We start from the raw sequence: 15077 nt of genomic DNA on the forward strand, positions 1-15077 counted from the left end.
CTTAGCCTGCCCATGCATTTAGAAATAAACCTTCATGAATCACTTAGGAAAAGAAACTAAGAATTTTGTACTGTACCAGTGAGTTATTAGCAGTACGAGCAAAATGTCTTTTTGAGCTTGAATTTTTTACTCTTTGGACATCCTAGGATTCCCTTTCTTCCTTTAGAGAAATTGCTTATATTTTTCATTGACCTGACATGAAACCTAACTCCATAACCAGAACGGTACTTATAAAACCAATCACATTCTCATTCTCCCTAGTCTCCCAACACTTATCAAAAGAGAAGAAAAACAAACCCTTACATATGGAAAAGTAAAAAAGAATCAGAGTCCTTGAAGTACACTAGACAACATAATGTTACAAAGGGTGCCGAAAAGGGCCTTTACATGAGCCAAACTGTGTAGCTTTTGTGCTTGCTGTTGGGCAGAAGTGTACAATGAATGTGTGCATGAAGGGTATAAATGGTTTGAGACTTGACATCTGGGATGGCTAGTTCAGCAGTCTGCATTTCTGTTCCAGGTTGTACCAAAATCTTTCAGGCCCAGAACTTGACTCAAACTGAGATTAAATATCTTCTGCCTTTCTAATGTTTCAGTTTTGCCTCACTGTTCACATTTCCGACACTTATAATCCAGTAGCAACAAGAGCAGAACAAGAAAAGAAGTACAAGGAAAGGACAAGGTCAGGAAATGAAAGGAATGGTGCTAAACTTCTTTACCAAATGGTGCTAAGCTTCCACACTGAAGCAGTTTTAAATTAAATTCAGAGATCCCTGCATCCATGCCCTTTAGTCTTCCATCTTGCTTCCAGCACAGCGTGAGTTTATTTGAACTTAGTCCGTCTCACACAAATAAAGACAGCCCTCATATGTTAAAGAGGTGTCAAGTAACTCCTTGCTTCTTCTAACCTCCTATTAGGGATGGATGGAGGACTGGGCTCTGTTGAGCCTCCTTCCCTCTGGAATAAGAAGTGATGGATGTGGGTACATAAACATCCATGCTCGCATGCCTTTTGCATCCTGCTTTGTCAGCACTTGGCACACCAGTACAACTCCTGTTGACCTCAGTGTCCTTCAGTCAAGACCAAGCAAAGCTGTGAAATACAGAGCTGAAAAGTTCCTTGCTTGTGCTTGCTGTAACACAAGAGAAGTTATTGATACAACAGGGAATATATAAGAAATTTCTCTTGTTAGTTCACTACATTGTTACTACTTTCAAAAAAGAGGAACTGCAGAAAATAGGTGAAGAATATTTATCTCTTAACAGTGACTGATTTTTGTGAGGTACAGACAAACTGCAAGAGTAGTATCTGACACTTAGAGAAGAATCTCTTTTTGGTTTACAGGTATAAAAATGCATTTTGCTGAGTGTCACTCTTTTCAGGGCTACTTCAGGCATTGGAAGAATTGCCACTTTTGCAGTCAAATCCAAGTAACATCTGCTCTATGCAACCAGTCAATATTGTGGAAAAGTTCAAAGAATGAAGATCATTAGTAGTGTCAGCTTTACAACCAGAAGGTAATGGCATTAAAGTGAGCAAGTATAATACCCAACAATACCAGGCTCATTAACCAGTGATTTATCATGATGAAAAGACCTGTTTAACCTTTAGTCTTCACATGCTTTCTGTTTTTAACAAAAAGACCTATTATTTCTAGTTGTCAAGTGGTAATTTGTGGGTTGTTAAAGGGATGTATTAAATTATACTTTAAACGATTATATACAATTATACAAATATTGCATTTGGAGTGGGATAAGTTGAAGCTAATATGATTTTCTTCTTCCTCTTTAATTTTGTTAATCCATTTGGAAAGTAGAATGAAGACGTTATATGTATTAAGAATATCAGTATGTGACTTTAAGTGAGGTAAATCAAGTTTGATTTATGCAGCAAGTTACAACTTTGTTTCACAGAAGCAGCAAAATCCACATAAAATATTTTGAGGGCTGCATGTGTAAATCCACATAAAATATTGTGAGGGTTGCAGTGCAGGAAACTCGTTCTTGGCTCTGAATAAACAGGTGCATATAGCTGACTTGTAAAATCATCTCTTTCATTCACATGCTGGGATGTTTCATTTGTTTAATTCAATTTTTCTTGGAAAAGAAGTACTGTTGATTCTAGTTGGCTTTGACAGTTGCCATTTAACCTTCTCTACAGCAAATCTGTCAATATAACTCACCCTGACCTGCAACATCTGTGCCTTTCCGGCAGTAAGCATCTCTGAAAATTTCACTTGTGACAAACTGTGCCGAACTGTATGGTGGCTTCTGTGATGTGGACAAATGTCCATCAAAGATTGTAATGACCATCAGACTCATGTGACTTGTGATCTAATTCAAATTTACATTGCAGATCTCTAGGAGCACTCTGTTAGTTTCACATTTTTTCTATCTGGCTATTAGGGTTTATCCTTAATATATTGCAAAGATTAATTTACAGCTGATTCTGTAATTCTTCAAGTATTTTTGTAAAACAAAAAGCTGCTAGAGACAAACTAACCTGCATAAGCACATAAAATAGAATGAATGCGGACCTCACACCTGCTTTTTAATCCTACCCATTGCGTGCTATACATAGTATTGAAATTTCATATAGAAATTCACAAATTTGAGAAAAACTAGTCAGTATTTAAATAGTAGGAACAAAACAATATTGTTAAACATGGCAGTAGAGAGATTTATGCAATATTCAAATGAACAATCCAGTAGAAACAGAAGGATCTTCTAATCTTTGAGTAGATTCTGTGATTTTACAACTGGAAGGCGGCTCAGTAATTTATGGATAATACAGTATTGTGACAGAGTTCTTTTGAAGTCTGTATACAATTGTAATAACTTCATAGTGAGCAGATATGTAGGACATTTTTCCCCAGCTTTATTACCATTTTTTTCTGTTTCCTGCTGTAAAAATGTTTTGTTAACTTTTAGAGAAAACATTGAGAATGCTTTGAAAATGATTCTTGGTGATGCTGATTCTCATCTCCTTTGTGATTATTGCTAGGCCTGGATGAATCTTTTTTAGTGTATTACTATTCACCAATTTTGCTGTCAAATAGTCTTGGTTGTCATTTGAAATTTTTGAAATTTTTGCTGCATTTGAGAGACAGATGTGACTGAAAACAAGTCAAAGTGATCCCTTTTTATACAGCTGTCTAGTGATAGCATATTTATTCAGATTTTAGAAGACGCAGTTTCAGTGCTGTTCTCTGTCTGGGAAAAAATGATTCTCTTTCTCCCTTCTTCCTTCTATACACCATGGCATAAAGCAATGGAGAGGAGAGGTGAGGCAAGGTGAAGAGAGATGAGGGGAGGAGAGGTGAGGGGAGGCAAACTTCTCCTCTTCCTTGTTGGTGGTGTTTCACTGTGTATTAAAGAATATTTGGTGAGACAGAAAATGCAAAACGAGGAATGAAGAACCTCATGGTTAGGACACTGATTTTGGAGTAGCTTCTGATGTAGCTTCTGGCTTCAAAGGGTCATTGATTCTTTGGGCAAAAAGGATCTACATTAATATGAGAGATTGATGCTGCATTGCATTACATAGCCTAGTGGTCTGAGTGCTTTGCTTAGAAGACCTTCAGGTCCTTGCAAGAAGGGGAAGGATTGAAACCAAGTCTTCTGAGTGAGTAACCTACCCACTAGGCTACATATGTGAACATATGCTAATCGGGATTTCTCTGAACATAATCCATCTTTTTTCTTTTTTTAAGAAATGTTTCCTACCAAAGCATTTCATTTTAGCTCTGAGTATTTTTTGACATTTTTGTGCTTTTGGTCAGGAAACTAAAAAAAAAAAAATATCAGCTGAAATGAAAAGTTAATTATTTGCATATTTGAGAGGAATTGATAGGATCAGGCTCCTAACAGAAAACAGTGCTTGTAGTAGATCTAATTCTCAGTCCTTTTCTGATGGTCAGGTAACAAATGTGGATCCATCCTTCTTCAGGCAAGAGTCGCTGATTTCTGCAATTGCTGCAGGACTCAGCAGTTTGGATGAAATCCAGGCCTCAATGAAATTTCTCCATAGCCTACTACAGGACCTGGATCTCAACTTTTGTCTTTCTATTGAAGTCAGATGGGGTAGGCGAGGTTAGTAGGAGACAGCCATGTCTCCAAGGGAAAGAAAAGAGATCCCAACTTTTATGTTTTTCTGTGCAGTATTAAGATTTAAGCAACTGACTGCAGAATGTTTAAACAAAAGGGAAAGGATCCCTGTCCTTTGGTTTGCAATAATATGTATGCAACTCCTTTTCTACAACTAAAGGCAGAGTCCTAAGCTCATATACGTAAAGGCTTCTTTAAACTAACAAAGTGGTATAGCAGGGCCTTTGTATAAATCAGAATCTTGCCTGAAATGGAACTTTCCACATATTTTTACCTGTGGGAAAAGGCTCATTCATGGTGGAATATGTCAATACGCATAAACTTGCAAAAATTCTTTGACAATGTGAGGAAAACCCCCCAAATCTTCTGTTTGGCTGTGCAGCAATTGTGAATGATCTAGCTGGTGAGTTCTCTCAGGGAAGAGGGAAAAAAGCAAACCAGAAAACTTTGCTAAATTCAGTTCCTGTATGCAAATATTTGCAGCGCTCTAGTGGTGATACCAGATTAGTCTCACAGCTGTAACAAATATTTGCTCTTTCTGGGTTCAGTTCTGTGAGGTGCCAAATGTTTGTCTCTCACGGACCAGACCGTTTCGGAGTGTGTTATCTCAGAGATAAACCACATGTTTAAGGGCTTTCCTAAATCTGGGTTGAAATACCCACCACTGAATGCTGTGAGGAAATATCGTGGATGAGATCAGAAGCATCATGGTGCCTGCAGTAAGATTACTCCGAAACTGTAATACTGTTGAGGCATCATCTGGTCTTTTCTTCAGGGATATCTATCCATTTAGATGGATTTGTAATTGTTCTGCAACACTGAAAAAATGGACATTCTGTTCTTCTTCAGAAAATTTCTGTTTTACTTGCTCTAATAAATCAAAATTGTACCATAAACACGTATCTAGCAATAAAGGAAACTGACTAAGAGAGTCCAAGAAAATTAAAAAGATGTATGTATTTTAAAGATAAGTTGTGCAACAGCTTTGAAAGAGAGCTTAAAAACAGCGCTGTAATACAGACAGAAGAGCTCTGCAGCGTGGCACATTGCATAGTGTATATCTACATACACATTAAAATGCACTCAGTCTCAGAACTGGCTTTCTCCACTCTCTCTACCCTGCTATCCCCCCCCCCCCCCCCCCATTCTGTGCTGCCTAACAAAGGATTTTCAACAAAAGAAATTCTTCCTGGTTTGTAAAACAGTTGTGTAAAACTTGGACTGTAAAGCCACAGTTGACTGCTTTAATGTGGAACAGTTGGGAGGGTGGGGAATCACTGGCAGGTTGGGACAGGACACAGCAATGGTGCCCCTATTCTGTCGAGGGTCTACTTAGTCACACCACCTGCTCCCCCTATTCTTTCAAAGGCAAACCAGTCATGACAGTATGAACAGACGGATGTTTAGCCTCAATACCTTGGACACACGGCACCAGACGGAGCAAGGGGAGCTAAGAAAAGATAAATTAAGTGATCAATAAAGATAAGGGACCTGTTTAGCAGTAAATGGTGGGGACAGAGCAGGCAGAACAAGGGGTGAACGTGTGTTAAATAATGCAAGTGTGTGTTCGGCTAAACTTAAACTTTTCAAATCCATGTATTGTTTCCCCAAAAGCCTTTTTTCCCCAACGTTGGTCAATTGTGTTTTAGGTAGATGTAGTAAAGTGTCTGTGTGCACATACAGTCTCCCAAATATAAGTCCCTTCAGAGTCAGCTGAGCTCTTTGGTGTTTGGCTGGAGCACGCAGGAAGGGGCAAAGAAAGCGGTCTGTGCTTGGAGTTGAGTCAATGGTCTATTCACACCTCCTATATTCACAATATAAGGAAAAGTATAGTAAGGAGCAATGGAGTTCCTATACAGGGTAAATAACAGTGCTTCGACAACTGGTTGACTGTTAACTGATCCAAAGCCATGGGCTTATTTAACTGGCTGTCACATTCTTTGTCTCAAGAGCCATCTTTTTGTTCTTTCTGCCTAGCATAGCAAAGGCCTTGACTTCAGACTTAGATTCCTAAGCACTATGTAGCTTAAATTAATAAGAACATATAAAAATCAACCTAGAGTGTTGATTCACATTCTGTGTAAAAAAGCACGCAGTTGAATAGCTGCAGAAAAACTGTATGGTTTTATGTACTGGTAGTCTGCACCCCGAATAGGTCCCTTCCCACAGCCATACTTAATAGCTGTTGACAGTCACAAAAGAAGCTACCAATGTACCTACCACGTCCCTACAAGTTCCCTACTCTGAGGGAACAACCAGCAGTAACAGGGCAAGCTGCTTAGCATTTAGCAAGGGGAATTAGTGTAGGCATACAGGAAGGTGATGCTGACACATTGTAAGTTTATACGTTTGCTTGCCTCAAGGGGGCTTGCTTGTGTATTTAGGCCACTAGTATCACCTGCTTATTCAGGAAATTCCACTTTTAACTACTACTAATCTTGAAGTGTCCCCAAGCAACATGCTCAGTAAACTAGGACCTTGTGGCTCTTGCAGCCCTCACATCGTGGTTCAAAACCAAAAAATAAAATGACTTATCTGTTCCAACCTTGTTGCAGAATAGGAGTGCTTGAGAAAGCCTTCAACTGTGGAGTTCCTAGAATTAACTCAACAAGACTATAAAGGTAAACAGGTATATGTGAAGGAGTTTTGGATTCATAGGTAATGTCATGAGAAAAAGTCAATCATCTTCTCCCAACAGGTTTCTTTGGTTATGGTTTGACAATTCCTTTTTTGCCCCCAAACGAAACAAGTTTCTGATAAGAAGTTGTGAGCTCACAGAGTGGTTCCAAGCCCCTGTGCAGAATTAACTCCTTATTTTCCTGAAGTGCTTACAAGGCTGGAAGTGTCTTGTTATAAAGAGTCTGTTAGCAAGACATAGGTTAATGTTACTTTCAATTCTGCTCGTTGTTGTCCTAGCATAATTAAAGACATTTTAATTCTGTTCAAATGGATAAATGCCAGACCACATTAAATAGATTTTCCTGATTGCACTTCATCTAGTAGATCAAATAGGTCCAGGTTACAGACTGAAGCTAAATCAGACATCTCTTTTAGATCTGTACTAGGGAAATCAGCTTCTCTCTATTGTGAAGGAATGTTCTTTTGGTCTTACAGACTAGTAATAGTTGAGTAGTTTAATGTGCTTTCCAGATGAGCAGCAGGTACGGAGAAGATGAAAGCCATACTGAGTACTCCGTGGCCCAACAGCTCTGGCACTGGCTTTACAGCAGCTTACTGCAGTCTAACAGCTGTGGTCCCACCTTTTTTTCTGTCCCATGTGGGCAGTCCTGTTCTGTCCTTTGCATCAACTCTGGTGTTCATCAGTCTCCGCTGAGCTGGGATATTTTGTTGGTTAGGAAGAAAATTTATCTGACAGAGGGGGAAAAAAAAAGGAAGAAGAAAAAAAACATTTTCCTGACAGGTTAGTGAATTAAATAAGCTCCTGGAAAAATGGGATTAAGGAGGGTTCTGTATTTTACTAAGAAATAAGAGAGCGGGAGGAGAATGTGAGAAAGGATTGGGATCTTCTCCCTTCCACAGCTGTGAGCCGTTAACATGGCTGTAGTTTCACCTTAACAATGAACATTTAAGGCTATATAGTCTGAAAGTTGCACAGGATGTTAGCAGGTGATTGTGCTGATCTGAATAACAATGGATAGCCAGCCATTCAGAACAGTTTTTGTAATGTTTTAATGCTTGGTGAACAGGAATGAAACTTTCTTTAATCCTGGCTGAATTTGCAGTTAAAGTCATAAAGTAGTCTTTGCACTCTGGATACAACATGCCATAGGACTAATTGTGTTCTTGAGCTGTAAGCAGTGCACATTTAAACAAATTGGGCTAAGCTAACATTGTGACTTAGGTGTCGCTGAAGAACATTGTCTTAATCTAATCTGGTTTTAGCAGTATACCAAAGAAGACTTAAAATTATGTTACTGACATTTCTCATTCTGTGAAATATGACATCATCCAGTTGTCAAGTATGACCACTTCTGTCTGTTCAGATTTCAAGCCACTTAGGGACTTCATTTTATTTTTGTACTTGTTGTATAATGCTAAAAAAGAAATAGATGCTATACAGCAAATAGTAAATTTCTGTGAGTTTTTAAGTTGTGACTCACCAAAATGTCCCAGGAGCTGAAAATTGAATTGTTATGGTGCAATGGGACATAAAATCTGTTTCTGTGTTATAAAGGTATATAAAAGATCATTCCTTTTACTTCAGCAGATAAAAGAAAATGCAGAGGCCACTATTAGGTAGACTAAAGAGACAGAGAGAAATGGTCAACTCACAAAGAAGAATTTAATAAGCCACAGTGACTTGGTGATGGCTTGTAAGTGAGGCTAAGCTTCAGCTGTGCTCTCCATTGTCATCCTGAACTGACACCTTGATTTTCCTTATAGAGCTAAAATGATTCTCACTGAGTGTCCTCCACAGCCGATCCCGAGCAGCTGCTGGGGACTTGGGCAATGGAAACACATTTCCTGCAGGGAGCCAGGCCAGCACAGCTGCACAGAGACAGCTGTCAGGGTTAGATGGTTCTCATCACTATGAAAATGGAGGTGCCCTCCACAAATAGTCCTGGCATTTTGCATTGCAACATATGTCTCCAGCCACCCTACTATTGTACTGCAAACCACTCATGAAAAAGCAGCAAGACTGTGGAAATACTGATTTCAGATTAGGAAGTTTTCTGTGCTCTCAGTATTGCTGTTGTTGCCTTTCTCTGCCTGCCATGTCCAGCAACGTATGTTCCCATGCAAGTTCACTGTTTGAAGGCCCTGCATGCTGCAGGATCCTTTATTTTTGCTATATACATGAGATTTCCAGGATGAAGGTGGAAAATGAGAGTAACCTGGGGAATGAGCCTTCTGCCCATTGTAGATGTGAGTCATGAACTCACACTGTAGGGTGTCTAGTTATATGCAATAGTGATGGAAAGCTGAATAAATGCTTGAAATTATTACAATGCCTGTGGGAGTTAATGGTTCCGGACCAATGTGACCAAGAACTTTTCTTGATGCTGATCCTTTTTTCTTAGGCAGCTAAGCTATTTGTTTTTGTTTTGTTTTCTTAATCAGACAGTGAAGCTTTCTTCTTGTGTGCACTTCTCATGCACTCTCTTGGCTCCCTGGAATCCTAGGGCTCAGCTGTACTTTGAAGACCTGCCTAGGTTTGTAATAGAGCATTTCCCCACGTGTATTTTTAATGTTTTTTTCTTTCTTGGGAGGGAAGGGGGGTAACGGGGGAGAGTAGAAAAAAGAGAGTGGGGAATGAGGGATATGAATGGCTTCTTGCAGTATTTTTAACACCCCAGTGCCGCGTTGCATGAGCTCATGAAAACGGGATGATGAAGCTGACTAGAAATATAAAACAAACTGTCACAAGTAGCAGACATTAAAAATATTAGCATGCAACTTAATGCAAAATGTTTTTGGTTTTAAAGCTTATTTCAGTCTTCACACACACAGGTTTGAAGTAAAGGGAAATACAACTCCGTGCCCTCACTCAGTGCTTTATTTTGTCATTGTTCACAGGAACATAATCTGTGGCAAAACTCAGGATCGGAAATTTGTAAAACAAGGTTTCTTTCACACTATTGGGATGAATTGAAGAGACAAGTAGACAAGAGCTCTGTGTAAGTCAGGATCTTCTTCTGATTTCAGAATCAGGCTCTGTTAAGTATAAGCATGTCAATGAGGATTTTTTTCTTTTCTTTGAAATCAGCAGCAATGTTGAGATGTCTGTGTATTTGCTAAATAAAAGTGACAGGCAAATGTTCCATGCAGGCAGTACATTGACAGTGCTGTAATGAAGGTGGGTTGGCTGCATATTGTTGTTTTATTAGGACCTGATCCCTTCTGGTACAGAGTGATTTCAGCAGCAGGCAATTGCTATCTGCTTTGTGCAAAAAGAACGTAATCTAACCACATATCCACAAACTCCATAAAAAAGATCCCTGGTTTAGTAATTACCTTAATACATTCTGTGATTAATGATTTGCATCTGTGGGATTATCATTCATGAGTCTGGCAATAAAGCTGTTTATTTTTATGAGATATTTTATAATTCCAGCTCCAAGAATGGCACGGTACATTAGTGTTGGTACATCAGCTAAATGTGCATGCAGCATCATAAAATCATTCAAACAAACAACTGGGGGCATTATTATGTGCTCTGGAATTTACCATAGTGCAACCATAGCATGATTAATTTGGCAACTTTTTCCTACAGTTTATTATAGTCATTTTAGAAGAGCATGGGTCTTTTCCACATAAAGTCAGCCCGACGGTAAGATGTACCCCAGGAATAAAGTGTGTGATCTTTAATAATAATAAGCTACTCCAAAGTCACTGTGGATTCTTAGCAAGAAAGGTTGGGCTGAAAAGAGGCTGAACTTCCTTCATTTTGGAAGATAAAGAACACTCTTTTCCCCCCAAAGTCATTTTATTATTTTGAATAGTTTGTTTTCCTGAGCTCCAGGGATGTGTGCATTCCAGATTTTGAGCTCTTTTCTGAAAAAGCACAGACCCTAGCGAGTCCGAGGTTCTTTCTCCAGTAAAAGGAGTACAGGATCCCCTACTGTCTGTCCTCTGCAGATAGTTTCCTGTTCATAAAGCTATTTCTGGAGCTATCAAGTACTTTTGTATTAATCTCCCTCTCCGAAGCTGTTCATGTCTTTCACAGTCTGCTGATTTAATTCCTCCTTTCTGCTACCTCACTCGTTCCAGCACTGGCGTTCCTGAGTCCTTGTAGTTAGTTGGGTCTAGGAACTGATCTATGTAAATCTAACCCAACCCAACCCAACCCAACCCTGTCAAATCTCCAGATTGATTTGGAGCTGGGTCAGTTCCTCAATTCAGCTGATCACGTGAGTGCCGGTGCCAGGAGGTGGAAGAATGCATGTTTGGGAGTGAGTTTCCACCATATCTGTAGCAAGCTGTGTAGCAAGTTGGTTTAAGCCAGTCATGAAACAACAGTCATGGTAAGCTCTGCTGAGTTTCAGACCATGTTTTTGAAGAATGAGTGGTTATGATCTCTTTGTTCTAATGTTTAGGCTTTTTCTCTTGTCCAAATCCCAGTTCTTAGGAAACATTTCATCTATGCTGTAGTCATCCACTTTGTCTGAGCGTGGGCCCACTTGATAAAACCAATGGCGCCCTGTTGGAGAGGCTCTCCATTTCCTGGAAGATGCAGAGCAGGCAGAGACTCCCTGTCTGCTGTGATACTGAAGTGACAGGGACTTTTGATTCACAAAAGCAATTCATGAAAATCTAGGAATGACATTCTTTAACTTAACCACAAGTCAGTGCAAATAAATAAGACAGACAAAATATCTGACACTCATAAAATAAATTGAAGGGGAGATGCTTTTTCTGTCCTGATTTGAAGCATCATTGTGGTGTAGGTTGTTTCCATACCAGGACATTCATTCAGTGACTCAGAAAGGCACAGTAAGAATGACAGTCCTAGCTGAGTTAGACTACTTATACAGTCCTAATCAGTTATTTTTTACCTAAATGTAGTCTGGACTTGGCCTTTAGCCCGCCATTTGAGCAGTTGTGGGTTGGTACTTCGAAAAAGTGAAATCAGTGGGAGCTGATTTCCCAAGTTTCATTAGCAACCACACGGGTGAAATTTCTGGTGCTGTTGTTTGTGCCAATCATTCTACTTTAGGTTTAGAGACACTTGAAATGTCTTGGTTAGGCAGTCTGCCTCACGCAAGCTCTTTTGCTACATTACTTCAACATGGTGCAAAATTGTTGGCAAATGACTTTCCAGAGTCTGATTCTATATAGTTTATAGTTTCTGGCACAGAATTGGAATTTTGAATGAATTATTTGCTACCACTTCCTCAAGTAAAAAGCAAACTTCTTTACCATCTGTAAAATGGCATTTTTGGAGCTGTTTTGATTTAGCACCATTCTTCTTCCTGGAGGAAATTGTTTTGTAAATTAAAGCTACATCTTTGTTAAAGCCAGTGCAAGTTTAATCTGAGTAAGTTTGGCTTTGGACTTACACATGAATGAGGATCCACTTTAAGGACTGATGTCTGTAGAAAGCTGTTTTATTCTTACTGCTGATGACTGATCTTTGTTCATATGGAAATCTTCAAAAAGGTTCCTAGTGGCAGGTCCTCATGTGTTTACGTTCGGAGATATATTATTATTCCCAAAGCTTAGGTGTTTGAATCCTGTTTTCAGGATCATCATGTTCAGAAGAAATGGACTCAAGTCAAGAGTGAAAGCAAAACATCAGCCTAAAGTGTTGGTGTTTTGGGAATACAAGACACAGCACAATACCAAGGGACTCACTGTTCAGTGAAAAGCAAAGCGCATGCATAGCTAGCATTCAATTAAGTCAGAATAATTACAAAAGACAAATTTATACTGCCCAGGAGAGACGCGTGGGCAATACTTTATTTTCTCATAGTAAAATTTTGTAATTTCCCAGATGTAACACTTCAATTATTGTAGCAGTTTCTACCAGATGTTTCATATTCTGCACTATAATCAGCTATGTTACTTTACAAAGTGCTATATAATAATACCAGGTGGGATTTTGTAGGCGACAGTTTCTAAAAGCATGGATGCTTAGTTCATCCTACCTCTTTTTTTATCTAATGCAATAACAGATTAGTAAACTAACATTTTGACTTGCTTATTTACAACATCACTTCAATTGCACTGAAATGTTTAGACTGTAAGTTGGAGTAAATAGTGAAAACTTACCTAGGTGCTTATTGTAACATCAAAAAATGAGATGGACATGTTTATTCAAAAGCCCAAAATTAATTCTTTTCACTTTTTTTTATAGGACCATCGATCTGGAAGGAAGAACTTGAGCCGCAGATTCTGATTGTCATAGGAAACGCTGTTTTGCAATCTCTTCCTGGTTACACAGCAGACGTAAAATGTGTCTGACTCCTAGGCATGGGAGAGGGCCAACTGGCTCCAGAAGTATTCACTTTTGTAGTGTCCACTCAGCTATGGCAGTGAATCTGTTTGTTGGGGCTATGCTATAAACCAAATCACTGAACTAATCTGAATTAAAAATAAGCTTTTCTTGAGGAAATGAGATACAGGGTGGGAACTTCTGAAGCCCATTTCACTTTTGAAGCCAGGGTCTTACTGAATTACACCAGCAGAGGCCTAGACCAGAGCCCATAAAGAGAGCTGTTGAAACACCTACTAGTCACACTAGGACAGCCTCATTCCTCTTTGTCACTAGTCCTGGCTGAACTTGAATTTCTGGAAACATAATATTCAGACAAATGTGTGTTGTCCTTTCAGCAGTGGTTTGGCAATCATTTCTGTTTCATTAATCATCCATACAGCATGGCAGTGATCTGATTTCTCACAGTAGTGAGGTAGGGTTAGGTGTTATATGTGGCATTACCCTTACAGACAAAACTGGCACTGTTGGAGGGCCTGGAGGGCAGCCGAATGCCCTAAGGCAGTGCTCAGCTCCTGCGAGAAAGGAAGAAAGAAGAAAGGAAAGGAAGGGCTTTGTCATCAACAGAGGGAAGTGGCTGCCTGCACAAATTGCTGGCACCTTGTATATTTTCCTTAAATTCCCACAAGGTCAAATGCGATCTACCTGAATTCTCTTCTCTGGCCAAGGATTTGTTGCAGCCATAAATGAAGAGTGTGTCCAGAGAGCTGCTACCGCTGCCTGCATTTCAGGGGCTGCGGCAGCCAGGCAGGCTGTTTGTGCTTGTCCTCATCCTCTAATGGCCTGAGAGAAAGAAGATGCAAAGCTACTTTTGATGCATATCTTCTCACAGCCCTGAGCTGACCTCATCACAGCCTGGTGCAGGCATTAATCAGGCCCATATAATTCACATAGGGAATTCTGGAGTAAATGTTGGGCTGTCTCCAATGTAAACATTCCTCTTTGGATCTAGGGGTCCAGATGACATTGTGCAAGTTCATGAAATTAAGAAAGTAAAACCAACTAGTAACAAACACTTTACTTTGTAAAATTCAGGTTGAAAGGCAGCAAATGATCATAGCATAGTAACTAAAAATTACACTTTAAAATGCATGTAATTTTATTAACCATATATAGAATTAGTAGTACAGATTTAAACACTGCTTTATAAATTGGATCTGTGTCATCATAGTTTCATGCTGATAAAACTACTCCAGTGAGGAGTGAGGAGAGTCTGGAGAAGCATGAGGACAAATCACACATTATTCCTTAACGCTGTGCTGCCACTGTGTGTATTGGCTGTTCTAACATTTGTTTATCTCTAAAGACCAGAATTTTTTTAGTTTTCTCACATACTACAAACAGCTACGATTGTTTAGGATACAAACACAAAATAAAGTGACAATATAAACCAAGTACACATTTTACTATCAAAATGCAGGAAGGTGTAATTAATAGAATGATAGTGTTAAATTTTGCCTACACATACAATATGTAAAAAAAAAAAAAAACCCAAAACAAACAACCCCCCCCAGAAACATGTGCCTTCTTTAGGGGAAGCTGTAATAGTTACTATTATATTTGAATACTGTCATCTTCTGTGTGCCCCACAGCTTCATTTGCATAGAAATTTGTCCAATTTTAAGCTATTCTGAACAGAAAACAGCATTCTCTAAATTGCTGATGAAATGCTATGGCCATATTAGAATGTCTAAAATATTCCTCTTAAAATCATTGTGTTTCTATTCAAAGTCCTGCCAAGACTGTCTTTGGCAGCATGCTTTTTTCTGAACTGTTTAGTATGTTTTCTTATTGCTGTGGCTAAAGGTGCATCGTTGGCAGTATGGGGGAGACAATCCTGCAGGTTTTTTTACATCATTGGTCACACAGAGTGATTACTCCAGCTGTACAAATAATGTAGGAAATGGATTTTTTTTGCATTAGAATTATGCAAGCCCAGCAAATACTCTCAACAATTGCTCCTTAAGTCAGTGAAATTTGAAGCCATTCAGTTTTCTTGTAAGGAGCTCACGGC

General features: G+C 39.2%; 1 long non-coding RNA gene across 1 annotated transcript; it reads left to right on the top strand.

The window, feature by feature from the left end:
* The first annotated feature begins 1384 nt into the window (after positions 1–1384).
* On the top strand, positions 1385–14510 carry LOC112979996 (uncharacterized). Its single transcript, XR_003258320.2, has 4 exons — positions 1385–1518; positions 9190–9281; positions 9646–9746; positions 12926–14510. It is a non-coding gene; the product is annotated as an uncharacterized LOC112979996 (long non-coding RNA).
* Positions 14511–15077: the final 567 nt, after the last annotated feature.

This window comes from Dromaius novaehollandiae, chromosome 5 (assembly GCF_036370855.1).
Source record: "Dromaius novaehollandiae isolate bDroNov1 chromosome 5, bDroNov1.hap1, whole genome shotgun sequence".
In the NCBI taxonomy this organism is placed as follows: domain Eukaryota; kingdom Metazoa; phylum Chordata; class Aves; order Casuariiformes; family Dromaiidae; genus Dromaius; species Dromaius novaehollandiae.